Genomic DNA, 27680 nt, shown 5'->3' with positions numbered 1-27680 from the left:
ATAGAAGTATCAATATTTGTAGTATTCCAAGGACTGAAAACTAACTTGGAAAAAGACCCTAAGCTTTCCGGATTGGAAAAGGTAGTTTTTTACTTTTTTTCACCTCATTCATTGTTCATTTATTGTTTTCTTATTTAGCACCAGCCATTGCTAAGAGCATTGTATGATTGTTGTTTAGTCAGTCATGGCCAACTCTTTGCAACCCCATGGACTGTAGCCCCCCAGGCTACATCCTGTCCATGCGATTTTTCCAGCAGGAATACAGGAATGGGTTGCCAGTTCCTTTTACAGGGGATCCTCCCAACCCATGGATCAAACCCACGTCGCTGCATCGCAGGCAAATTCTTTACCCCTGAGCCATCTGGGAAACCACCTCACTTAATTCTTACAACATTTCAAAAGCTATTATTCATATTTTATTAAGGAAACTACAGCTCAGAGAGCCATAACCTGCTGAAGATAATCTACTAAAAGATGCCCTTTGTGAAACATACTTTTACATGACATCATTGTTTCTTACATTTTGGCATCCATGGGATGGTCCAAAGCAGCCTCCTTCAAACACAGACTCTTGAAATTAACTCTTACTTTGTAACCAAATTCTATATTCTACTCTACAGTGCATTTTTATTAGTTTTACTATTATTATAAAAGGATATTCTGTCTGTTTCATTATCTGTACAACTAGTTACTGAGAGAGATCCTCTTACATTTTATAAAACTGAAACCAAAGTATATGTCAGACAGTTTTATCTATCTTGGTGTTGCAGTGTTTTAAAAACCTAGACTTAAGTAAGTCACTGCAGATGGCAGTTCTTTTTTCACTGCCTTATCAGCCATATAATAATGAATCACCGAGAGGGATGCCCAGAATGCTTCCAAAACAGCTAAGTAATATGTCAGTTTTAGGCTTCTATTACAAGGAATTTTGATAAGTTTTTTTTCTTGATAATAGTTCTTATATCATATATTGGACTGGAATGGTTGCTTTTTCAGTGTGCAAGGGGACACCCTCTAAAAAATACTCATCAAAGGCCTTTTTCAGTGAAGAGAGAACAATATAGTTGTTGTTTACTTTTGTGGGTCTTGCTATTTATAAACAGAACCAGGATTCTCAATGGACTCATTTTCACTACAACCAGTTTTCTTAACACAACTCTCAAAACTTCATTTCAGTGCAATGATCTTGAAATATATATAACGTTGCATTCACAGTTTTATCTTACATTTGTTGATTGGAAAATATTTAGCCTTAGAAATGGATTTGCTGTATAAGCCAACTTTGAACCATTCTTTGAAAGTTAACAATGATTTCATTAATCTTACCCATATTTTGACTCCCCTATTGTGACATCTCTTTTTTACTCCATGAGGAAAAGTGTTTTCCAAACATTGACCAATATCTTTTTCTTTTTAGCTACGTATGTGTGAAGTAGCAAGCTTTCAGATTTCAGCAAGCTTCATATGTCATTAAAAATTTGTCTTAAAAAAATGAGTCCTCTGATTATTGAATTTTTTATCATTTGAAAAATGTTCTGTTGAGCACATTAAGAAAATCCAAAGCTTAACTTTGAGGTAAGGTAATCTCAGTGATTATTGTAGTGTATTTTAGTATATTAAGAATTTTAAAGTGATCTTGAAGAATTAGGTTTCTTATAATTTTCTACTGTATATTTGGCTCCATCTAGATATACAACCCTACTTTTTTTCCACAAATATTACCTTGATCTGTTTAAAACTTATATACTATGTTGAAAATCTCCACTAGATACTTTACCATCAAGTATAAAGTAGACCTTCATAAAATACCATATCATTGATATAGCCAACATAGACCAATAAAATAGCCAAATCACTAAAGTCAGTTCTGTCATTTAGTGGTAGGATAAAGAACCTCAGTTGATGAGGCAATTTCTCAAGTATGTATGGAATACACTAAAATTTATCATTTGATACTATCTATTGGTGATGGCATTTTTTAAATTGAGGTATAATTTATAGATAACATTAGTTTCAGGTATACATCATAATGTGGTTTCCTAGATGGCTCAGTGGTAAAGAATCTACCTGTCAATGCAGGAGATACAGGAGACGTGGGTTTGATCCCTGGGTCAGGAAGATCCCTTGGTGGAGGAAATGGAAACCTAGTCCGGTATTCTTGCCTGGAAAATCCCATGGACAGAGGAGCTTGGCAGGCTGCAGTCCACGGGGTCGCCAAGAGTCGGACATAACTGAGCACACAGGCACGCATACAATGTAATGATTAGATACTTATATATATTTTGCAAAATGTTCCCCAAAATGTCTGTTCAACATCTGTCACCATACATAGTTATACAGTTTTTTTTCTTGTGATAAGAACTAAGATCTCCTCTCTTAGCAATTTTCAGCTATACAATACAGTATCAGTTATAGTCACCCTGCTATACATTACATCCATATGACTTATTTTGTAACTGGAAGTTTGTAACTTTTGACTCCCTTCACTCATTTCCCAAGGACTTCCCTGGTGGCTCAGACGGTAAAGTGTCTGCCCGCAATGTGGGAGACCTGGGTTCGATCCCGGGGTCGGGAAGATCTTGTGGAGAAGGAAATGGCAACCCACTCCAGTACTCTTGCCTGGAAAATTCCATGAACTGAGGCGCTTGATAGGCTATAGTCCATGGGGTCACAAAGAGTCAGACAGGACTGAGCTGCTTCACTTTGCACTTTCACTCATTTTCCCCACCCCTCCGCCCCTGCCTCTGACAGCCGCCAGTCTATTCTCTGTATCTGTGAATTTGGTTTTGTGTTTTAGATTTTTGGATTCCACATATAAGTGAGGTCATACAGTGTTTATATTTCTCTGTCCAACTTATTTAGCACCAGGGATACTCATGTTGTCACAAATGGCAAGGTTTCCTTCTTATGTAAAGCTGAATAATATTCAACTGTGTATATAGACTCCACGTTTTCTTTATCTTTTCATCTATCGATGGACACTTATGTTGTTTCCATTTCTTGGCTATTATAAATATTGTATCAGTGAATGTGGGAGTGCATATATCTTTCTGTCTTTTAATTTTCTTCAGATAAAATGCTTAGAAATGGAATTGCTGAATCATATGATAATTTCTGTTTTTAATTTTTTAAGGAACCTCCACACTATTTTCCATAGTGGCTAGACCGATTTACCTTCCCACCAGCAGTGCCCAGGGGTTCTCTTTTCTTATCAACACTTGCTGTTTCTTGTCTTTTTTATAATAACCATTCTAACAAAGACATGAGGCAGTATCTCACTGTGGTCTTGATTTGCTTTTGCCTGACGATTAATAATGTTGACTACCTCGTCATTTGCCTACTGGCCCTCTGTTTGCCTTCTTTGGGAAAAAATGCCTACTTAGATCTTCTGCCCACTTTTTAATCAGATTTTTTTTTTTTTTGCTATTAAGTGGTATGAGTTTTTTATATATTGTATTTTAGGTATTACCCTCTTGTCAGATACATAATTTACAAATATCTTCTCTGACGATGGCACTTTTTAACTCTCTTTTCTCCCCTTTTCTTTTTTCTTTTTTTGGATTGAGTACAAATATGGCCTTTTGTGAGATATGTACATGCTTTCATCAGAATTTCTCGTTTTATGAACTCTGCCTTCTAAAATGATTCTTAAACTGATATTGAAGGAAGTTTCAAGCAATATGTAAATTTTTCTTGATTGATCCTATATTATTCCTAACAAAGACATCTATTGTTATGTAAGTTTTAGGTGAGGGGAAAAAAATCTGATGATGTCCCTTGAAAAAAGTTCTAAGCTTTCCTCTTGAAAACTTAACATACACAAAAGTAAAGAGACTAGTATAACAAACTCTGTGTGTCTTTCACACATTTTTCGTAATTATGGATGTCCTGTTATCCTTGTTAGATCTGTTCCTCTCACCACTTTTTGTTTATCCTCATTGTTTTTCTAGAGTATTTCAAAGGAAGTCCGGACATCCTTTTATTTCACCCATTCAGTTCAATTCAGTCGCTCAGTCATGTCCTACTCTTTGCGACCCCATGAATCGCAGCACGCCAGGCCTCCCTGTCCATCACCAACTCCCAGAGTTCACTCAGACTCATGTCCATCGAGTCCGTGATGCCATCCAGCCATCTCAACCTCTGTCGTCCCCTTCTCCTGCCCCTAATTCCTCCCAGCATCAGAGTCTTTTCTAATGAGTCAACTCTTCGCATCAGGTAGCCGAAGTATTGGAGTTTCAGCTTTAGCATCAGTCCTTCCAAAGAACACCCAGGGCTGACCTCCTTCCATTAATAGTTCAGTAAACATTGCTATGGCTTCCCCAGTGGCTCAGGGGTAAAGATCCACCTGCACTGCAGGAGACTTAGAGACATGGGTTCAGTCCCTGGATCTGGAGGATCCCCTGGAGGAAGAAGTGGCCACCCACTCCATCATTCTTGCCGGGAAAATACCATGGACAGAGGAGCCTGGCGGGCTGCAGTCCATAGGGTTGCAAAGAGTTGGACTTGACTGAGTGACTGAATACACATACATATGTACAAGCATTGCCAACAAGTAAATATTTTTAAACGTAAGTTTAATATCTTTATCACAGCCAACAAAATGAACAAAAATTCCTTACTATCATATAATAGTCTATATTTAATTCTTCCTATTGTCTCAAAACTACTCTTTTAGAGTTGGTTTGTTTGAATCAGGAGCACACTGAGGTCCACACGTACACTTGATTAATACGGTTCTTAACTCTCTTTCAGTCTATAACAGTCCCCTCTCTCCTTTTTCTCCCCTATGTCATTTATCTGATGAAGAAATTAGATCATTTGACCTATAGAATTTCCTATATTCTGGCTCACTTTATCCTGAAAATGTTGTTTAACATTATCCTCTATCCTCCATATTTTCTGTAATGTAGTAAGTAGTTGTTATGGAAGCTTGATTAGATTTTAGTTGCTTTTTTCTTTCTTTTAAAGAAGGCTTCCAAAGTGACATGGTATCCTTCCTGTTATATCAATGGGAAGCACATGACATCTGCTTATTTCACTTTGAGCAGTGTTTACACAGATCGGGTCATCATCATCAAGTTCCCCTTTTACACACTGGTTTTAGCATTCATTGATTTGAACAGTTTGTCAGCAAGGTCCTCAACGCACAGAAATTAAATTCAGTGATTTAATTTTCACTAAGAGGGAAAAGGCCCCTTTCATTTACTGAGCAATTTCTATGTGCCAGAAATTCTGCTTGGCAGTTTTGCTACATTCTTTGATTTGTCCTTCCCCAAATTTTGTGCATTCTGTTATCATTCTAGTTTAATAGATAAGTGTTTTGTTCGTTGCTCCATTGTGTCCAACTCTTTGCTACCCCATGGACTGTATCCCACCAGTCTCCTCTATCCATGGAATTCTCCAGGCAAGAAATACTGGAGTGAGTTGTCATTCCTTCTCTAGGCGATCTTCTCGATACAGGGATTGAACCTGAGTCTCCCGCTTTACAGGCAGATTATTTACCATCTAAGCTCCTGCAAATAGAGAAATCATATAGCTAATAAATGACCTAGTTGAACTGGTTTTAGGAAGAATTTTTACAGAAAAAATTAATTCTTATATATATTAAGAAAATATTAGTTCTTACTTACATTAAGAAGTAGATAAGATAGATCAGGGCTTCCCTGGTGGCTCAGACGGTAAAGAATCCGCCTGCAGTGTGGAAGACCTGGATTCAATCCTTGGGTCAGGAAGATCCCTTGGAGGAGGGCATGACAACCCACTCCCGTATTCTTGCCTGGAGAATCTACATGGACAGAGGAACCTACTGGGCTATAGTCCATGATATTGCACAGAGTTAGACACGACTGAAGTGACTAAGCAGCAACAAGACAGATTAAATATAAAGACCAAATTGAATGAGAATGAAAACATCTATAGCATTTGTATTACTATCAGTAAATGATGTCAGTGTCACATAAGCTAGGTACCTCCTTTGTCCCAGTTATGGTCCATTGGAGTCCAACAAATAATTTATTTCAGTCTTAAATATCCCTTTAATGGACTAAAAATGTAAGCTATATGGTACTTCATTTTATAGAAAGTCTTGCTGTCTGCCAAATAACATTTTTATAAAATGAAAACTATATCATAAAACATTTTCTAATAGTTAAGCATGCAAAACACTGCAGTGTTGATGAGAGAAATCTTGAAATTTCGTCTACAAGTCTTTAAACATCATCTGTCTTCCTCGTTTGGAGTTAGTCTTGTCCAGAGCAAGTTGATGTCTACATGACCTCCCAAAGTCCTTTCTAGTCCTGTGATTCTCACACTAATGAATTCAAACAGAGAAGGATTATTAGGCCAAAACTCAAGAGTATCTTCAGAGCCAGCATGTAGGAAAAGTTACAAAATACAGATGTCTGTCAGGGATGAGGTCCAAAGGGAGAAAGAAGCAGGCCAAGAGTCAGAAATAGATATGTTGTTGTACTCCCCCCCACCACACACACACACACACACACAGAAACACACACACACACACACACACACACACACACACACGTTTTGAATTTGGCCTTTAGCCAAAAGAATTTTTTTTTTTTTTTGATACTTAAATCAAACTATTAGGCCGTAATATTCAGTTGAGGTACAATACAGTCCTGTGGTTGAGGATATTTAGTTGGGAAAAAATTATAGTTCATTCCATTCAAGGAAATGCAGACCAACTCTCAGTTCCTCAGACCTATGCCAGATTGTACTTTTTAGAGAATCTGTAATCCTGTGTTTTTCCTTCAGGAGTAAAATCATTCCGATGGTCTTTGGAATTAGCAGTATTTGCACATTGAGAATTACAAATGAAAATCAAAATCTTTAAAATATTGTTTAACTATATAACATATGACAGAAATGTTTATGCTGTTTAACCCTGCAAGTAAGCTGTTCTTTGTCTTATATGGAAACATTTCTAAAATTACTACCATTTATTTTAATCGCTTACTGAATTTTTAAGAAGTGGTTGTATTGGGGAATATAAAAGAATTTGTTCTTTGTGGTTTTTTACTTTTTTGAGAGTGACATGTTCCAAAAATCCTTCTTTCCCTTGGGCAGCAGGGTCGGAGGAAGAGGATCCTGTAGGGAACACCCAAGAAGGCGCTTGGTCTTTCTGTGTGGATGGAAAAACTGTTCTGTGGGCACAGCTTGTTGCTGGGTTGTTGTTGTTTTTCTTTTTAATCCCACCCATACTGTTTGTTCATTTTCTGTTTTACATTTTTTTCTTTCCATGAATCTCAAGAGAAAAATTTGTCCCATAAAGTATGTGATGTACCCCTAAGCAACAAATTAGGTGTCTGTGGCTTTTATTCTAGTCTATGATGTGTTATGAATGTAACTAAATTGTCTAAAAAGCATTCCCCAAACTCATCTTTTCCACATTGCATTCTTTCTACATGATGATTCGCTTAACAGGACATAGGTCACCACCAAATAACGGTGGTCAGTACAGCCAGAAATTCTATCTGCAGATTTGTGAAGAAAGAGCCAGTCATTCCAGCCCAGGAAATTTGCCTCTCCGTAGATTTTCTGAGATGATTTTGCAAGACTTAGAAAATTATAGATAACTATGAGAGCCTTCTTTGTTCCCTTAGCCACCTGAAACCTGAAAACAAACCAGCTGAACAGAGCTGTGGTTTGATATGTTCAGTTGGTATGTAAATAGACATATTTTCTAACACCCTGTAGCTGTTCTTAATGGTAAATCAGAAAAGTATAAAGTTAAGAGTGATTGGCACTGAACTACTGTAAGTCGTCATTTCAGGCCAATTTGACATGACATGAAATAAGGAAAGAATCACAGTCAGTGTCAAAGCCAGTCATGTTTCCTTGTAAGGGTATAAATCACCTGTGTGCCTGATCGCTTTCCTTTTGCATGTATGTCACTTTGGGACTATAGTTTTGAGGTGGCCATTGCCCCAGGAAGCTGTACAGTTTACTCATTTTTGCTGCATCAGATTTGAACATATATTTGAAACTCCAAATAGTCTTATGTGTTGTGAACAAAATTTAACTGTGTACCTAATGATAAAAAAAGAATTAATGCTTGCTGATTTTCAAGTTTATAGTCAAATCTTACTCATTTAAAAAAAATGATTTCTGCCAGTGACCTGTCATCTCTTGTCAACTAGATTTTATGTATGTTTGAAATATGACAGTGTACATTTTGTTTAATGATATGTGTTTTGTATTCAGTCGTAATATAATATTTCCCAGGTACAGAAGACTTTAAATGGAATCCTGAAAAGATGAAATATATCTTGTATATATGTGAATTTTTATTATTTTTATATTTATAGTGACCTTTTATACATTGTTCATTTCTTGACCTCCAGGGGATATACTCTATCTCCACCCAGGATGGGAAAGTTGCCCTTCTTTAGGACACCTTGGGCCTGTTTTTATTACTGACTCCTTCCTTCACATTGGGCTTCTTGAAGGCATTTATATGATGTTTATCTTTGCTCTCCAGTGCCTAACGTAGTACTTAGTAAAAGTTGACTGTGACTGAGTGAAAGCTTAAAATGAAATAGAGTAAGCTTAGCTTAATGTATTGAGACAGTCTCCTGAAGGTAGTTGCCAAAGTAAGGCCCTGCCTGCATATTTGTTGTAGTCTGGGCTCTATTGTCGTGATTGGTTTGGTAGATCTGTAAAGCCTCCTGAATGAGCAGGCTGAAGACAAGGAGACCCTTCTAATATTTCTGCTAAGAGAATTGAACAGAGTATAGAAGCTGGTGAAAGTGTTAGTCACTCATTCATGTCTGACTCTTTGCAACCCCATGGACTGTAGACTGCCAGGCTCTGTCCATGGAATTCTCCAGATAAGAAGACTGAAATGGGGAGCCTATCCCTTCTCCAGGGGAACTTCCGAACCCAGGGATCGAACCCAGGTCTTCTGAATTGCAGGCAGATTCTTTACAGCCTAAGCCTGCACAGAGGAGTCAGGGATTTACAGAGGTACACAAGCTGGAGTTGTATACACACAGATATACACAGATAACTACAAGAAAAAGTACTGTTGTTAAGTGCCAGTAAGAAGACTTTAAGTTGTGTGTCTTTGGGGAATTCTGAAGAGAAATCACTTCTTACTTTGATTATTAGAGAAGAGTTTTTTGTTTGTTTTGTTTCTCTAGAAAAAAGACAAAAAGTTTTTAAAGATGAATGAGATTTCAAAAAGCACTGATGGAGACAAACTAATGACAACTAAGGTGATATGTAGTATAAACGTAGGAGGTTAGGATGAGGAGAGAGGAAAGGGCCAGAATTGGGGCATAATTCTTTAGGAATGTTAATGTAATTTGTGCAGAGTTTCATTTTTACCACATTGAGATTTCTTTCCTTAGAACATTTAATCCAGAATACCAGAGCTCAACCAGGGTTACTGTTTTGAAAACTGTATTGTACAGACTGCCCTTTATTCAGGGCTTGATTATATACAGGCTTGTTTTGTTTAATTCTTTATACTTTTTCTTCTTTTTTCTTCCGGCTATCTGCCTACAAATAATTCTTCTTCCCATCCTACCTCCATGCAGAGTTAAAATCGCGAGTCACTCTTGAATATTTATTAGCAGTTCTATAAAAGATCTGGTGAAAAGATAGCATGGAGTTATGGACTTATGCTTTGAGAAGATAAACTCTCCCATGGATAAATAGTTAAACCACATTAATTTGGACTGTAAAGATTGGTTAAAATTTACCAGGAAAGTATGGAGTAATTCTGTGAAAAATTTTTTTTCTTAATCATACTTTAAATCATTTCTGGCAATACCAGGTACTTAACTATTTATGTATTACTTGTTTGTAAGCTCCGTGAAGGCACGAACCACATCTCTCTCTCTTTCTGGCCAGTTGATCCCTGACTTCCCCTTAATATAGAAACAATACATGTTTGGTGAATAAATTATGAATCAATCAGTTCAGTTCAGTCACTCACTCGTGTCCGACTCTTTGCGACCCCATGAACCACAGCACACGAGACCTCCCTGTCCATCACCAACTCCCGGAGTTCACTCAAACTCGCTTCCATTTTGTCAGTGATGCCATCCAACCATCTCATCCTCTGTCATCCCCTTCTCCTCCTGCCCTCAACCTTTTCCAGCATCAGAGTCTTTTCCAATGAGTCAGTTCTCCACATCAGGTGGCCAAAGTATTGGAGTTTCAGCTTCAGCATCAGTCCTTCCAATGAACACTCAGGACTGATCTCCTTTAGGATGGACTGGTTGGATTTCCTTGCAGTCCAAGGGACTCTCAAGAGTCTTCTCCAACACCACAGTTCAAAAGCATCTATTCTTTGCCACTCAGCTTTCTTTATAGTCCAGCTCTCACACCCATACATGACCACTGGAAAAACTATAGCCTTGACTAGACGGACCTTTGTTGGCAAAGTAATGTCTCTGCTTTTTAATATGCTATCTAGGTTGGTCATAACTTTCCTTCCAAGGAGTAAGTGTCTTAATGTCATGGCCGCAGTCACCATCTGCAGTGATTGTGGAGCCCCAAAAAATAAAGTCTGTCACTGTTTGCACTGTATCCCCATCTATTTCCCATGAAGTGATGGGACCGGATGCCATGATCTTTGTTTTCTGAATGTTGAGCTTTAAGCCAGCTTTTTCACTCTCCACTTTCACTTTCCTCAAGAGGCTTTTTAGTTCCTCTTCACTTTCTGCCATAAGGGTGGTGTCATCTGCATACCTGAGGTTATTGAGATTTCTCCCGGCAGTCTTGATTCCAGCTTGTGCTTCTTCCAGCCCAGCGTTTCTCATGATATACTCTGCATAGAAGTTAAATAAGCAGGGTGACAATATACAGCCTTGACGTACTCCTTTTTCTATTTTTTGGAAAAATAGAAACTAGTCCGTTGTTCCATGTCCAGTTCTAACTGTTGCTTCCTGACCTGCATACAGGTTTCTCAAGAGGCAGGTCAGGTGGTCTGGTATTCCCATCTCTTTCAGAATTTTCCACAGTTTATTGTGATCCACACAGTCAAAAGCTTTGGCATAGTCAAGAAAGCAGAAGTAGATGTTTTTCTGAAATTCTCTTGCTTTTTCGACGATCCATTGGATGTTGGCAATTTGATCTCTAGTTCCTCTGCCTTTTCTAAAATTAAGAATACTTATAAGCTAATTAATCTCACTTTTACACATCCATTTAAATATATGCATGATATGTGTGGTACATGTGAAACTGTGAGCGAGTGAGTGAAAGTCGTTCAGTCCTTTGAAAGTTGCAAAAAGTCACTGACTCTTTGCGACTCCATGGACTGTAGCCTGCCAGGCTCCTCTGTCCATGGAATTCTTGCGGCCAGAATACTGGAGTGGGTAGCTGTTCCTTGTCCAGATCTTCCCAACCCAGGGATCGAACCCAGGTCTCCCACATTGCAGGCAGATTCTTTACTGTCTGAGCCAAAAATACTGGAGTGGGTAGTCAATCCCTTCTCTAGGAGATCTTCTTGACCCAGGAATTGAACGTCGGTCCCTTGTATTGCAGATGGAGTTTTTACCAGCTGAGCTACCAGGGAAGCCCTAAACAAACTATAAATATAGTCAGAAATTGTGAAGGTTTTGAGCTCTACCCCCATTTGCAAGTTAACAGCTTAGCCTGCCAGAGTCTCTTGGATGCTTATAGAACATATGGGAGTGCTGGATCAGAGATGAAGGACAGTTTATTACCTACAACAGTATGTCTGCATATGTGCCAGCTCTCCAAGCCTCTGTTCCCTTAAGGGTGATGAAGAGAGCCAGGTGATGCTTAAACACATAGTGAGTTACATTACAAGACTGGAACCTTGAACTTGGGGAAACTGAATCTTTTGAAATGGGAGATTAGCATGCCTGCCTTTTGTAGAGAGACACTGTCTCTGTCTTCCATAGCTGTTTGCTATGCATATGAACTTGAAAAAGATAATCTTGAGCAAAGATAATGCCTTTTTTCTAAGATACGTGGGAATGTCATAGACCTATGGAGGAGTATTTCCTAAGAGACATATACTCTTACAGGGCCTCTATGAGGGTAACACTTTTCATCTAATCAAGGAATCAACAAACTATAGCCTGCCCATCAAATGAGGCCTACCACCTGATTTTGTAAATAAAAATTTATTGGAACACAGACATACTCATTTAGATATTATTTATATGCTGCAATGTTGTTGTTCAGTTGCTAAGTCATACCTGACTCTTTGCAACCCCATGGACTGCAGCACACCAGGCCTCCCTGCCATCACCAATTCCCAGAGCTTGCTCAAACTCATGTCCATAGAGTCATTGATGTCATCCAACCATCTCATCCTCTTTCATCCCCTTCTCCTTCTGCCTTCAATCACGGTCTTTTCCAGTGAGTTTGCTCTTCGCATCAGGTGGCCAAAGTATTGGAGTTTCTGCTTCAATATCAGTCCTTCCAATGAATATTCAGGGTTGGTTTCCTTTAGGATTGACTTATTTGATCTTCTTGCTGTCCAGAGTCTTCTCCAGCACCACAATTTGAAAGCATCAATTCTTTGGTGCTCATCTTTCTTTATGGTATCCGTACATGGCTATCGGAAAAACCATAATTTTGAATGTACAGATTTCTGTCAGCAAAGTGATGTCTCTACTTTTTAATATGCTGTCTAGGTTGCTCATAGCTTTTCTTCCAAGGAGCAAGCATCTTTTAATTTCATGGCTGCAGTCACTGTCTGCAATAATTTTGGAACCCAAGAAAAGGAAGTCTGTCAGAGTTTCCTTTCTTCCCCCATCTATTTGCCATGAAGTGATGGGATCCTACTAGTTTTTTGAATTTTGAGTTTTAAGCCAACTTTTTCACTCTCTTCTTTCACCTTCATCAAGAGGCTCTTTAGTTCCTCTTTGCTTTCTGCCATTAGAGTGGTATCATCTGCATATCTGAGGTTATTGATACTTCTCCCGGAAATCTTGATGCCAGCTTGTGATTCATCGAGCCCCGCATTTCACATGATGTACTCTACATGTAAGTTAAATAAGCAGGGTGACAGTATACAGCCTTGACCTACTCCTTTACCAATTTTAAACCAGTCTGTTGTTCTGTATCTGGTTCTAACTCTTGCTTATTGACCTACATACAGGCTTCTCAAGAGGCAGGTAAGGTGGTCTGTTATTCCTGTTTCTTTAAGAATTTTCCACAGTTTGTTGTGATCCACCTGCTGCAGTAGGCAGTCAAGTAGTTGCAACACAGAACATACAATGCAGAAAGCCTCCAGTGTTTGCCATCATCTGTTATAGAACAGTTTTGTTGACCTCTTGATCTAAACGTTTAACTTTATGACAAGCCTTCATAAGACATTTCAGGCTTGTTTTTGGTTCTAAACTATTTGCATTTTTTTTCAGTTATTCTGTGATCCCAATTGACTTCTTCCCAATTATTAAAGATTATTGTCTCTGTTGAAAAAGGAAATGGCAACCCACTCCAGTATTCTTGCTGCGAAAATCCCATGGACAAAGCAGCCTTGTGGCCTGTAGTTCATGAGGTTGCAAAGAGTCAGACATGACTGAATGAGCACACTCTGCACTATAGTTTTTCTTATTACAAAGGGCTGTTAAGAACAATTATCAATAATTACTGTATTCTTAACTCTTTTAGTTTTAAAAACAGTCTTATAGCAGAGTATCACTGTACAGGTTTGTAAGCATTGCTTATTTGTCAGGTTGCATACTTTTGAACCTCTGATACAACCAGGTAACTAACATATGGGAATTAGTGTAAAGAAGTAAATGAGCTCCCTGGGTTCTAGAATCCTACACTCCCAGCTCTGTACCTTTTGATTGAGAACCTTAGCAAGTTGTTCAACCCTTCATTTTCCTCATCTGTAAAATGGGTATACTCTTCTAACTTAATTACCATTCAGATTGAATAAAATAATGAAAATCTTGGCACACAGAATGCACTTTAAAATGTAAACTCTCTTCCTAAAATGTAAAGTAAAAAATCAAGTCCTATATTTATATATCACTTTAGAATTTTAAAGAGCTAGAGTAGTCTTATTCTTCATTCCTCCTTATTCCAAATCTTCCGAATTTGTTACCAGTAAGATTATTGAGGCTCAGATTAGTTATGTTACTTCAACTCAAGGTGACAGAACTAGTTTGCAACCGAATTTAGGTTAGAAATAAGTCCCCCTGAGTCTAGCTAGTCTGTTTATTGGTTCTCTGTTCTTTACAGCCAGTTAAGCTGACTGTGCTCTTTTCCCCATGGGGGCCCAGTGTGCAATGGCTGCAAACAGGAGCCTCCTTGGTAGTGTATGCAACCTGTTGCCTGTATGTGTTGCCCTAAGGGACCTTGGAAACAACTCTTTCTAGTGGGCATTCATGACTGGCCTGCTGTCCCCAGTCTATCCCTGGGTTGGGAAGATCCCCTGGAGAAGGAAATGGCAACCCACTCCAGTACCCTTGCCTGGAAAATCTCATGGACAAAGGAGCCTGGTAGGCTACAGTCCATGGTGTCGCAAAGACTCGGATACGACTGAGAAACCACTTTCAGAAGGTCAGAGTCCCAATTAATGTTTTTTATAATAGACCATGTACATTTGACTATTCCATACAGTGAGTGAAGTACCTGAACAATTAGAGCTGAGACTAGAACACAATAGTGAGTTTACAGTTTGTAGCCTCATTAAAAGAAAACCATAAAATAGTAAAGTTGCCCTTGGTCCAACCTTAGTTTTGACTCAGAAGTTCTTAATATATTTTTATTATTTGTCTTTGTGGAAAATATTATATTGAAAAATGTCATATTACACACCTGCATTTGCTTGAAACTTGGTAGCTTGATAAATTGATAAGATAACTGGGTCATATGTTAAGTTTTTTGAAAAACCAACCCAAACATAGATCCTAATAAAAGAATGTTACACATTTCCTTTTAAAGGCTAAAAAAGTATTTCTCAGGACTCTTAAATTACCATATTCTGATACCAAGGGAAAATAAAATCTGGACTGAGAGTCTTGTTTGTACTTAGAGGGTTTTCCGGACAGGAAGGTAGTCTTGATGCAATGCAGTAAGCCAGAATACCAGTGGGGCATTACAGGTGAAAAATCTGCAGCTGTACCCCTTCACCACAATGTATTACAACTGTATGCTGGAATATTTCCTGTACAGAAATGGAGTTTGGTTAACTTTGTTTCCCAAGAGTAGATCACATTAAAATGTTATAAAATCATGATTTCCTGCATTTGAATACTTGTGGTTTCTCAACTGGTTCCAATATTTTAAGGTTTCCTTTTTTGGGGGGTATGACTTCTATTAGTAGAAAATGTATAGAAGCTTTTCTTTTCCTTCTTCAAAATCAACTAAATAGCAGATACATATAAAAACTGGTATTATAAGCTAAAAAATTTTTATATTACATGTGTATTTGTATTTTATGTCATTATTAAATGGTAGGTTTATATGTTGAAGTAGAAGCACAAAAAACTGACATACCATTATCAGGATACATTTTATTTGTAACTCAATTTTATTTTAATTAACTATTGAAAAGTATCTCTACTCAGGTGCTTTTGATTTGTGTAATGAATATGTTTCTCTTCTATGAATAATCGATTGTAGAGTGTTCTTCATGTTTAAAAGGACAGTTAAGTCCAGTAATAATCATAAATAGAAACCACTTAAGTATTTGTAGAGGCAAGGCTGGTTTTTTAGCTTGCTACGGTTTTAATGTTTATATTGCTATTTATTTATCCTAATTTCTATAATAATATGTTCAGTTCAGTTCAGTTCAGTTGCTCAGTTGTGTCCGACTCTTTGCAACCCCATGAATCGCAGCATGCCAGGCCTCCCTGTCCATCACCATCTCCCGGAGTTCACTCAGACTCACGTCCATCGAGTCCGTGATGCCATCCAGCCATCTCATCCTCTGTCGTCCCCTTCTCCTCCTGCCCCAAATCCCTCCCACCATCAGGGTCTTTTCCAATGAGTCAACTCTTCGCATGAGGTGGCCAAAGTACTGGAGCTTCAGCTTTAGCATCATTCCTTCCAAAGAAATCCCAGGGTTGATCTCCTTCAGAATGGACTGGTTGGATCTCAGATGTCCATTTATCCTAATTTCTATAATATATAAAAGTTATTCTAATTTATGTAATAATACAATATTTTATACATTGTCTCTTTCAATCACCCATCAATCCACTATTTTTTTTTTCTTTTTCCCTTTTTTTTGGTTCTGGTTCAGTCCACTGTTTTATGCTTTGGCCTCTCATTCTCTGTTTTAACTGTCCACTTACCTATACTCTAGTCATCAATTTAAAACTCTTTAATCTCTCTGCCCCTAATTTTTCTAGTGCATCCACACTGGGGAATATATTTGGTCTTATCACCAAATATATTGGCCTTGTGATAAATGTAGTGTATCCTTTTACTTGCTTAGTAAGATAAGTTAACTTTCTGTTAAAAAATAAGGGTTTCACAACAATTAACTGTTGGGAAAGTTATCAACCAGGAATGTTCCAGTTTGAAAAGCTCTTTTCCCACCCAGGGGTGTAGGTCAGAAAGAAAGTAATGCTCAAAATTCTCCAAGCCAGGCTTCAGCAATATGTGAACCATGAACTACCAGATGTTCAAGCTGGTTTTAGAAAAGGCAGAGGAGCCAGAGATCAAATTGCCAACATCCACTGGATCATGGAAAAAGCAAGAGAGTTCCAGAAAAACATCTATTTCTGCTTTCTTGACTATGCCAAAGCCTTTGACTGTGTGGATCACAATAAACTGTGGAAAATTCTGAAAGAGATGGGAATACCAGACCATGTAACCTGCCTCTTGAGAAACCTATATGCAGGTCAGGAAGCAACAGTTAGAACTGGACATGGAACAACAGACTGGCTCCAAATAGGAAAAGGAGTATGTCAAGGCTGTGTATTGTCACCTTGCTTATTTAACTTCTGTGCAGAGTACATCATGAGAAACGCTGGGCTGGAAGAAGCACAAGCTGGAATCAAGCTTGCCAGGAAAAATATCAGTAACCTCAGATGACACCACCCTTATGGCAGAAAGTGAAGAGGAACTAAAAAGTCTCCTGAGGAAAGTGAAAGTAGAGAGTGAAAAAGTTGGCTTAAAGCTCAACATTCAGAAAATGAAGATCATGGCATCTGGTCCCATCACTTCATGTCAAGTAGATGGGAAAACAATGGAAACAGTGGCTGACTTTATTTTGGGGGGCTCCAAAATCACTGCAGATAGTGATTGCAGCCATAAAATTAAAAGACGCTTACTCCTTGGAAGGAAAGTTATGACCAACCTAGACATCATATTGAAAAGCAGAGACATTACTTTGCCAACAAAGGTCCATCTAGTCGAGGCTATGGTTTTTCCAGTGGTCATGTATGGCTGTGAGAGTTGGACTGTGAAGAAAGCTGAGTGCCGAAGAATGGATGTTTTTGAGCTGTGGTGCTGGAGAAGACTCTTGAGAATCCCTTGGACTGCAACGAGTTCCAAACAGTCCATCCTAAAGGAGATCAGGCCTGGGTGTTCATTGGAAGGACTGATGCTGAAGCTGAAACTCCAATACTTTGGCCACCTCATGCGATGAGTTGACTCATTGGAAAGGCTCTGATGGTGGGAGGGATTTGGGGCAGGAGGAGAAGGGGACAACCGAGGATGAGATGTCTGGTTGGCATCACCGACTCGATGGATGTGAGTCTGAGTGAACTCTAGGAGTTGGTGATGGACAGGGAGGCCTGGCGTGCTGCGATTCATGGGGTCGCAAAGAGTCGGACACAACTGAGCAACTGAACTGAACTGATACTTGAGGCAGTAGATAACAGAAAACTTGTAAGCTAAACAAAAGGCTCAACAGAAAGAACCGGGGGGTGAGATGTCCACACAGACTTCAAAAGTTCCAGCAGATTCCTGGGAAACTCGGAGGATTTGTCTAAGCCCAGGTCTATGCACTTAACCCAGGCTATGCACATGCCAAGAATGACCTAAGAAGGCCTGTGCTCTCACCTCTGGATTCCCTTAAGGCTCTGTATAAGCAGGAAGGGAAGGTCAAGGCAGAGTTGAAAGCATGCCTTAACAGGCACACAAAGCCACTTGGAAGAGACTAGATGTGGCTATTGTTTCCAGGCCTTTAAGGAAGTCTCTGTCTAATCACTAACTGATCATTAAGCTCATCAAGTAGAGATTTCAGTGGCCACATGATAAACAGACTTTTTAGAATTAATTCATAAATGTTAGTAACAACAACAACAAAATAAGTACAAATAATGACAAGCCCTGGAGGAAGAGAATCTGATTTCCACAGTTGCCATTATTTATTAAGAATATAATAATAGTAAAATAGTTAATAATATTCATTGATATAATAAAATTTTCTATCATTTAAAATGCCCAGTTTCCAACAAAGAAGTATGCACTCTGCAAAGAAACAAGAAAGTATGCCCCATATATAGAGGAAGAAAGCAACCAGTAGTAACTGTACCTCAGACACCCAGATGTGGTCCTTACTAGACAGAGACTTGAACTGTCTATTTTGAGCATGTTCAAAAAAGCCTAAAGAAAGCCTTGTATAAAGGACTAAAGAGAAATATGAGAATGATGTCTCCCCAAATAGAGAGTATCAATTTTAAAAGAAAAGATAGAAATTATAAAGAAAAAAAAAATGAAATCCCAGAGTTGAAAAGTGTAAGTGAAATTAAAAATTTGTTGGAGGTGCTCAATAACAGATTTGAACAGGTAGAAGAAAGAAGGAGTAAGTTTAAAGATAAGTCCACTGAGATGATGAGTATAGAGAACAGAAAGAAAAAAGGATGAAAACAAATGACCAGAGCCTTAGAGACTGTGGAATGCCATCAAGTTTATCAATATGTGCATCATGGGAGGCCTGGAAGGAAAGGAGAGAAAGGAGAATAAAGACAGTTTGAAAATCTAATGGCCAAACACTTCCCAGATTTAATTTAAAACATCAGTCTGCACATCCAGGAAGTTTAGTGAACTTAGACAAAACTCAAAGATTTCTGTACCAAACAAACCTTGACTGTAACTGGAGAGAAGTGACTTATCACATATAAGGGATCTCACTAAGAGTAACAGCTGATTTCTCATCAGCAACCATGGAGACCAGAGGAAGAGAGAGAACATATTCAAAGTGCTGAAAGCAAAAGGCTGCTAAAGAGAAAATTATTGCCAAGTTAAGTGACTATTAACAGTGGGATAAATTGTAAGGGCCAAGATGTATTCTGCATTCAGATTTCTTTCTGAGAATCCACTGTAAAGAAACTGCAACTGGAAATTGTAAATGATTCACTATAGGGCTGTTTTTCTTCTTTAACCTAAAGGTAGTTAGTTTAAAGAGCAAAGGATTTATAGGCAAAAGGTCTGCCACTTACTAAGTGTGTAACCTTGAACATATTACCTAACTTCTCTAAGCTACAGTTCACTTACCTGTAAAATGGGAATAATGTATTCCTTGCTAAGATAATATACAAAAAGAAAAAACTTTGTAAATTGTAAAAGATTATTTTTCTACCACAGCTTCCATCAGTATTTTTATTACTGGGGCTTCCCTGGTAGCACAGACAATAAAGAATCTGCCCACAATGCAGGAGACCTAAGTTTGATCCCTGCGTTGGAAAGATCCCCTGGAGAAGGAAATGGCAACCTACTCCAGTATTCTTACCTGGAAAATTCTATGAATGGAGGAGTCTGGAGGGCTACATTCCATTGGGTCACAGAATTGGGCATGACTGAGCAACTAACATACGACCAAAATCATGAGTAATGATGGGGAAAGCAAACTGTTTTAGCCCTACTATGCTTTCCTGTTAATTGGTATCCCAGGAAATCTGGATATGTGGTGGAAGGAATGATAAAGATGATATCCTCTGTTGTAACCAAGCCTTAATAACTTACTCCTGAATGGCAGCTCCAGCTTTGTGCTCACTAACCAGCCCTACACAGTCAGCTGAGCTCTCTATCTTGTCATAAGATAATGGAGAGGACAGTTGAATCAGACTGATAGATTATTTCACTTGCTAATACTGCCATCTCTTTAATATGTACATAATTACAGGGAATGCACTTCCTCTGTATCCTTTTCTTAGGTTGATTGGTGGCACTGAGTGGGCAAAGGGGCAATGAATGGGTCCAGCTTTAGCAACCCCTGGACAAAGAATTCAGAACTGTTTATCTATGAGGACAGATGGGCAGTTGCTACCCTGCTAATAGTCTTGGCAGTACTATTAACTAATAAAAAACAAATTAAGTGCCAAAATATTCTTTGTACCAAAAATATTTTTAAATGGCCAACACACAGGCAAATCTTCCCAAGTTAGCCGTCAAATGGAAACAAATTGTGGAATCGTATTTTAAATGCAAGAATACATGTGCTTTTACCAACTGGCAGATATACAACCTAAAATATATTTCTATGCAAAGACCACATATGCTTAGAGTACAGTTTATTATGTATGGCTGGCTAATTTTTTAGGTCCTGTCAAATAATGGATAGGAAAACAAAATGTAATAAAAATATATATAATCTTGACAGTCATTTGAAATGTACCATGTGTTACATGTGCAGTGTTTTCCAGTGAAACCAATTTACTCGTTCCCACTTCCCATGACTCAGTACTAGATATTTAGGCTCTCTAAATTATTTTTTGGCAACCAAACATTCTTGGAATAGTCATCTTTCCTTCAAGTTATTCAGTGCAAGCATTAATAATAAATCCTCAGTTTTGATATGTAACTAAAGATCGTTCACATCATCTCTTTCAAAGCTAAAAACACAAAATAAAGCTATTTTAAATAGATCACACAAAATAGACCACAGATTTATTCCTGAGAATAGTTGTTGTTTAGTCACTAAGTTGTGTCCAACTTTTTTGCAACACTATGGACTGTATACTTTCCAGGCTCCTCTGTCCATGGGAGTTTCCAGGCAAGAATATAAGAGTGGGTTGCCATTTCCTTCTCCAGGAGATCTTCTCAACCCAGGGATCGATTCCTCCTCTCCTGCATTGGCAGGCAGGTTCTTTACCCCTGAGCCACCAGGGAATAATTGCTGCCATATGAAGCACAGTGTGACCACATTAGATTTTTAGTTTAATTATGTTACTTCCAACCTGGAGATTAGCAATGTCTACTTTCAGCTGAATGGTAAAGGAAGATTAGTAAGCAAATGAAAAGTTTGGTAAAATTGAATGTGATCACAAAATAATTTGAAGGGAGAGCTCAATATGTAAAATAAGACCTTTTTAGAGTAGAAAACTGTAAACAAAAAAAGATTGTTTTTTCAGCACCTATCTTCATTTGTAAATTTTTAAATTATTTATTGAGCATATACCATGTGCAGACTCTGTGCCGTGAGTTTATTGGAGAAATAGCTACCAGGCCTCAGGAAGGAGCAATAAGCTACTCCTGAAGTCATAACCATTGTCCCTGCCTCCTAAATGAGATCTCAGTTCAAACTCATGCCTCACTTCTCTCTGTCCTACTCACTCCCTGAACTGAGATTTCTCACCTGCTTGTCTGGATTCTTGTCAAGAAGCCCTTAGAAGAAATAGAGTAGCCATCATAGTCAACAAAAGAGTCCGAAATGCAGTATTTGGATGCAGTCTCAAAAACAACAGAATGATCTCTGTTCTTTTCCAAGGCAAACCATTCAATATCACAGTAACCCAAGTCTATGCTCCAAGCAGTAATGCTGAAGAAGCTGAAGTTGAACAGTTCTATGAAGACCTACAAGACCTTCTAGAATTAAACCCCAAAAAGATGTCCTTTTTGTTACAGGGTACTGGAATGCAAAAGTAGGAAGTGAAGAACCATCTGGAGTAACAGGCACATTTGGCCTTGGAGTACAGAATGAAGCAGGGCAAAATAGAGTTCTGCCAAGGGACGCACTGGTCATAGCAAACCCCTCTTCCAGAAACATAAGAGAAGACTCTACACATGGACATCACCAGATGGCCAACACCGAAATCAGATTGATTATATTCTTTGCAGCCAAAGATAGAGAAACTCTATACAGTCAGCAAAAACAAGACTGGGAGCTGACTGTGAAACAGATCATGAATTCCTTATTGCCAGATTCAGACTTAAATTGAAGAAAGTAGGGAAAACCACTAGACCATTCAGGTATGACCCAAATCAAATCCCTAACAATTATACAGTGGAAATGAAAGATAGATTGAAGGGACTAGATCTAATAGATGGAGTGCCTGATGAACTATGAGTGGAGGTTCATGACATTGTACAGGAGACAGGAAGCAAGACCATCCCCAAGAAAAAGAAATGCAAAAAAGCAAAATGGCTGTCTGAGGAGACCTTACAAATAGCTGTGAAAAGAAGAGAAGCAAAAAGCAAAGGAGAAAAGGAAAGATATACCCATTTGAATGCAGAGTTCCAAAGAATAGCAAGGAGAAATAAGAAAGCCTTCCTCAGTGATCAGTGCAAAGAAATAGAGGAAAACAATAGAATCAGAAAGCCTAGAGATCTCTTCAAGAAAATTAAAGATACCAAGGGAATATTTCATGCAAAGGTGGGCTCGATAAAGGACAGAAATGGTATGGACCTAATAGAAGCAGAAGATATTAAGAAGAGATGGCAAGAATACACAGAAGAACTGTACAAAAAAGATCTTCCTGACCCAGATAATCACAATGGTGTGATCAGTCACCTAGAGCCAGACATCCTGGAATGTGAGGTCAAATGGGCCTTAGGAAGGATCACTAAGAACAAAGCTAGTGGAGGTGATAGAATTCCAGTTGAGCTATTTCAAATCCTGAAAGATGATGCTGTGAAGGTGCTGCACTCAATATGCCAACAAATTTCGAAAACTCAGCAGTGGCCACAGGACTGGAAAAAGTCAGTTTTCATTCCAATGCCAAAGAAAGGCAATGCCAGAGAATGCTCAAACTACTGCATAATTGCACTCATCTCACATGCTAGTAAAGTAATGCTCAAAAATTCTCCAAGGCCGGCTTTAACAATACATAAACTGTGAACTTCCAGATGTTCAAGCTGGTTTTAGAAAAGGCAGAGGAGCCAGAGATCAAATTGCCAACATCCACTGGATCATGGAAAAGGCAAGAGAGTTCCAGAAAAACATCTATTTCTGCTTTCTTGACTATGCCAAAGCCTTTGACTGTGTGGATCACAATAAATTGGAAAATTCTGAAAGAGATGGGAATACCAGACCACCTGACCTGCCTCTTGAGAAACCTGTATGCAGGTCAGGAAGCAACAGTTAGAACTGGACATGGAGCAACGGACTGGTTCCAAATAGGAAAAGGAGTATGTCAAGGCTGTATATTGTCACCCTGCTTATTTAACTTCTATACAGAGTACATCATGAGAAATGCTGGACTGGAAGAAGTACAAGCTGGAATCAGGATTACAGAGAGAAATATCAATCACCTCAGATATGCAGATAACACCACCCTTATGGCAGAAAGTGAAGAAGTAAAGAGCCTCTTGATGAAATTGAAAGAGGAGAGTGGAAAAGTTGGCTTAAAGCTCAACATTCAGAAAACGAAGATCATGGCATCTGGTCCCATCACTTCATGGCAAATAGATGGAGAAACAGTAGATACAGTGGCAGGCTATTTGGGGGGGCTCCAGAATCACTGCTTTTGAGCTGTGGTGTTGGAGAAGACTCTTGAGAGTCCCTTGGACTGCAGGGAGATCCAACCAGTCTATTCTAAAGTAGATCAGCCCTGGGTGTTCTTTGGAAGGAATAATGCTAAAGCTGAAACTGCAGTACTTTGGCCACCTCATGTGAAGAGTTGACTCATTGGAAAAGACTCTGATGGTGGGGGGGATTGGGGGCAGGAGGAGAAGGGGACGACAGAGGATGAGATGGCTGGATGGCATCACCGACTCGATGGATGTGAGTCTGAGTGAACTCCGGGAGATGGTGATGGACAGGGAGGCCTGGCGTGCTGCAATTCATGGGGTCACAAAGAGTTGGACATGACTGAGCGACTGAACTGAACTGACTATCTGGAGACTGATCTGTATCCCTTTTTTCCTGCTCTTCCCAAACCTCCTTCCTCCTCTGCTTCCCAGACTTTTCCATTGAGCCCTCTGGAACACTTGCTCAATGACTAGTGAACTTTGATAAACCTCGGCCTCCTCTTCAAGAATTTCCTCTCCTCCTTAAATGAAATTCTTCTGTCCTTTGGGACTCTGTACAGCACTGTAACCCACTGAGGTGTGAGCAGTTTATTCTCCACATCACTTTGCCTCGGGCTTAGGAGATAAAGTGATCTGCTCTTCACCTGTGCCACATGCCTGCACTCTTCTCCCCTCCTGTAAAAACCTCCTGCTTCTTGGATATTTGTCACACCCGATTGTATCCCCCTCACCCCTCTCCGTTGTTGCCACCTGCTGACTATTTGCTCCCTCATCCTCAGAAGTCTTCAGCCCGTGGCGTCTGGCCTTTTTCTTCACAGCTGTCAGCATCCATGTGAAAGAGCCAGCCAGACCCCAGCTTGAGTTCCTCACTCTAGCGCTGTCCTCCTCTGCTCCATCTAAGTACTCACTCCCACACACCAGCCCTGGAACTTGTCAACATCCCAAACTGCCCCTTCTCCTAAATCATTCATTCCAGCATCCTAATCTTACTAGCAATCTTTCCGTCTCTCCAGTCTGCTCACTCGGCAAGCCCCACTACCATCATTCATTAAACTTTTATGTATAGCAACTTAACAGTTCTCTGCTTTCTCGCTATCCATCAGCTTGCTCTGTTCTCACATCCCTTTCTAAACAGTTTATATTCTTCATTCATTTAAAACACCTTCTTGAGAATAAGTACTATAAGTTTCTTTGCTGTCTTTCCATTGCATTCTCTTGATGAAAGAGGTTAAGGCTGGTTGAATCTACAGGTATGTATCAACACAGTTAACTCCCTCTCCCACATTCTAGAAGAGCCAACTCCATACTCAGGATTTCCACTTAGATGGCTCATTGGTGTCTCCAACTCAACTTGTCCAAAAATGAACTTAGGTTCTCCCCTCCTCTACCCAATACGGACCACAAACCCACTCCCCAACAGGATGCGTCAGTCTTACTCATACCAGTAAATGACATCAGCACCCATGCAGTTGCTTGGTCCAGAAACCTGGGAGTCATCCTTAACTCTTCCTTCTCTAGTATCTAATCAGTCAACAAATTTTTATGTCTCAAGAATCTCCCACATACCACCAACCATACCATAAGCCATCTAGTTTGTAGCATAGACCACTGTCCTAACCTCGTAATTATCTGTTCATATTCTTGCTCATCTCATTCTCTTCTAACACATTCTCTACACAGTATCCAGAAGCTTTTAAAAATATAAATTTGACTTTAAGCATTTTTCCTTTGCTTAAAACCCTTCAAAGTTATCTCATAGGCATTAAGATAAAGTCTAGAATCCTTATCATGGACTAAAATAATTTGGTTTTATTACTTACTTTTCACCAATGAGGGAACTCGGACTCAGTGTCATTAAATAAGGTGCTCAAGGTCTCAGAGTGGTGATTAAGGGTCATGACCAGAATTTTATCCAATGAAATACCAAGATTTTTTTTCTTTTTATGATGAAATTTAAAAAATAAAGATTATATTTATATGGTTTATAAATTTGTGGCTCAATATGTATTTTAGTATACAGATGACTAAAATTACCTTTAAAATGTTTAATTGTACTAAGTGTTGTTGTCAGCTTTTCTTTTGAGGTTTTCAAGACAAAACTGTTCTAAAATGGTGGAAAGGAGTCATATATGACTTTTGTAAATGCACTTATAGGCACACAATTTTAAATATTTTCAACAGCGTTTCATTTGGAAGTTTCATTTATTAACACCCCTTTATTAACCAAGGAAAATAGGGGGTATAAAGGAAAATCCTGATGAACACACAGCACAGATTTTAGGATGTATGTCTATAGTAGTTCTCTACTGTTTTCTAATTTTGAGAGTCGCCTGGAATGTTGCGATTGAAGTATGTAACCACAGAGCCAGCCTCACACAAAATTGTGAACAAAACAAAATTTTTCTTTGGCTTTCTTCCAAATCTCTCTTTTTGAACTTTCACAGTTTCTCCTTCCCTAAGCCCCAATGTTGGTACAGTTCACTTTCATTCCCCTTAAATTACCTAATGGCTTCCCACAGTGGTTCCCAGCTTGGTTTGCCTTTTATTATGGATCTATTCCAACTCCCTCCTATACATCAAAACTTAGTAGTACTTTTCTCTTAATGTCTCACTCTGCTTTCCAGTGTGACAGCTAATTTTCATAAGCTATTATACATTAATTTTAATGGGGAACTTCTGGAGACAATACCAGAAACAAGTCTTTTTTCCATCCCATCCCATTTGGTATGTAACCTTACTATCAAGAAGATGATTTTTGAACTTTACGTTCTGTTAATTTACTACTAATAAAAAACAATAAGTATGTTAAATATGTTTTTTCATTTGCCCTCTCCCAGGAGATTCTTATGTGTCTCACATCACTTCCCACATCTTATCCATAACTGATAAAGGACTGACTTACTGGCAGTCTAGAAAGGAGTTCAGCAAGGAGATATTCCTTTATCTCTCAAATAATAGCCATCATTCAGGAACACATCTTAATAGATATGCAGCAGAAAACCATATTGAACTATGATTACAAGCTTCCTGAACATCCAGATTCAAGGTTTATTCTTTCCACAAGTCCAACCCATTGTTGAGAAATCTAACAAACAGGACTCTTATTCACAACCTACCTGATTCTTTTAACAATGCCCAAGCTTCTAAGTTTTGATGCATAGGAGAGAGTTGGAATAGATCCATAATAAAAGAAGTGTTCTTTGCGCATGAGAAGGATAAATACTTAGTAACTAACATTTCTTAAGCTTTTATTGTGTGCTATTAAATAGAATGTTTGTCTCTTTTAATCTTCGCAACAATTCATGAGCCAATTCTGTTATTATCCTCTTTTTAGGGATATGAGTACTGATGTTAGGAAAATTAATTTGCCCAATAACCCATAGCTAGTGGAGCTAGGAATTGAATCCCATTAGATGTAACTCCAAAGTGTGTGCTTTAATCTTCTGTACTTCTCTGTGGGGAATTTTTAGTGTGCCAGAGATGGACTGAATCACTCAGAATGTGTTTATTTGTTCATTCATTCATGAATTATTCATTCATTTATTCAGCAACTTTTTTGAACGTACACTGTATACAGTTTGCCAAGTGCTGTGAAAATCCAGAGCTTAGCCAAATGGAAATCATTCCCTCAAAGAATGTGTCTATCAGGGAAAATGTCATGTATAGAAATAACTGTAACATGAGGTGTATAGTGATAAGAGCTATGAAACAGATTCCCATTTTAAAAAAACTATTGGAGTTCAGAAAAGGGAAAGCATTTCTCCATCTGGGAGGTGAAAAGGCTCAAAGAAAGGTGGTATTTCATTTGGACCCTGATAAATGGGAAAGATTTAAACATTAGACAATGAGAAACCAAAGATGCTATAGGTATTTCAGACAGAGAGAGAATATAGGAACAAACACCCAGTGAGAAGAAAGTTAGAAAAATGTGTGTGTCTTGGAAAGCAAGAAGAAGGAGAATTTCAAGAAATGGTGACTGAAAGTAGAATTTATTGATATGTCACTTGTCCTTATCACCAACGAAAACATGCTGCATTTCTTCACTCTTAGACATATCCATTTCGTGCCCCTTT

At 38.6% G+C, this 27680-nt stretch overlaps 1 protein-coding gene and 1 non-coding gene across 2 annotated transcripts in view; both read left to right on the top strand.

The window, feature by feature from the left end:
- The window catches only part of VPS13B (vacuolar protein sorting 13 homolog B), a 775227-nt gene that overhangs the window by 633044 nt on the left and 114503 nt on the right, over positions 1–27680 (top strand). The window lies entirely within an intron of this gene.
- Positions 14194–14328, top strand: LOC128059709 (small nucleolar RNA SNORA70). Its single transcript, XR_008200633.1, has one exon. It is a non-coding gene; the product is annotated as a small nucleolar RNA SNORA70 (small nucleolar RNA).

This window comes from Budorcas taxicolor, chromosome 14 (assembly GCF_023091745.1).
Source record: "Budorcas taxicolor isolate Tak-1 chromosome 14, Takin1.1, whole genome shotgun sequence".
Classification (NCBI taxonomy): domain Eukaryota; kingdom Metazoa; phylum Chordata; class Mammalia; order Artiodactyla; family Bovidae; genus Budorcas; species Budorcas taxicolor.
This window is presented reverse-complemented; position numbering and strand designations above follow the sequence as displayed.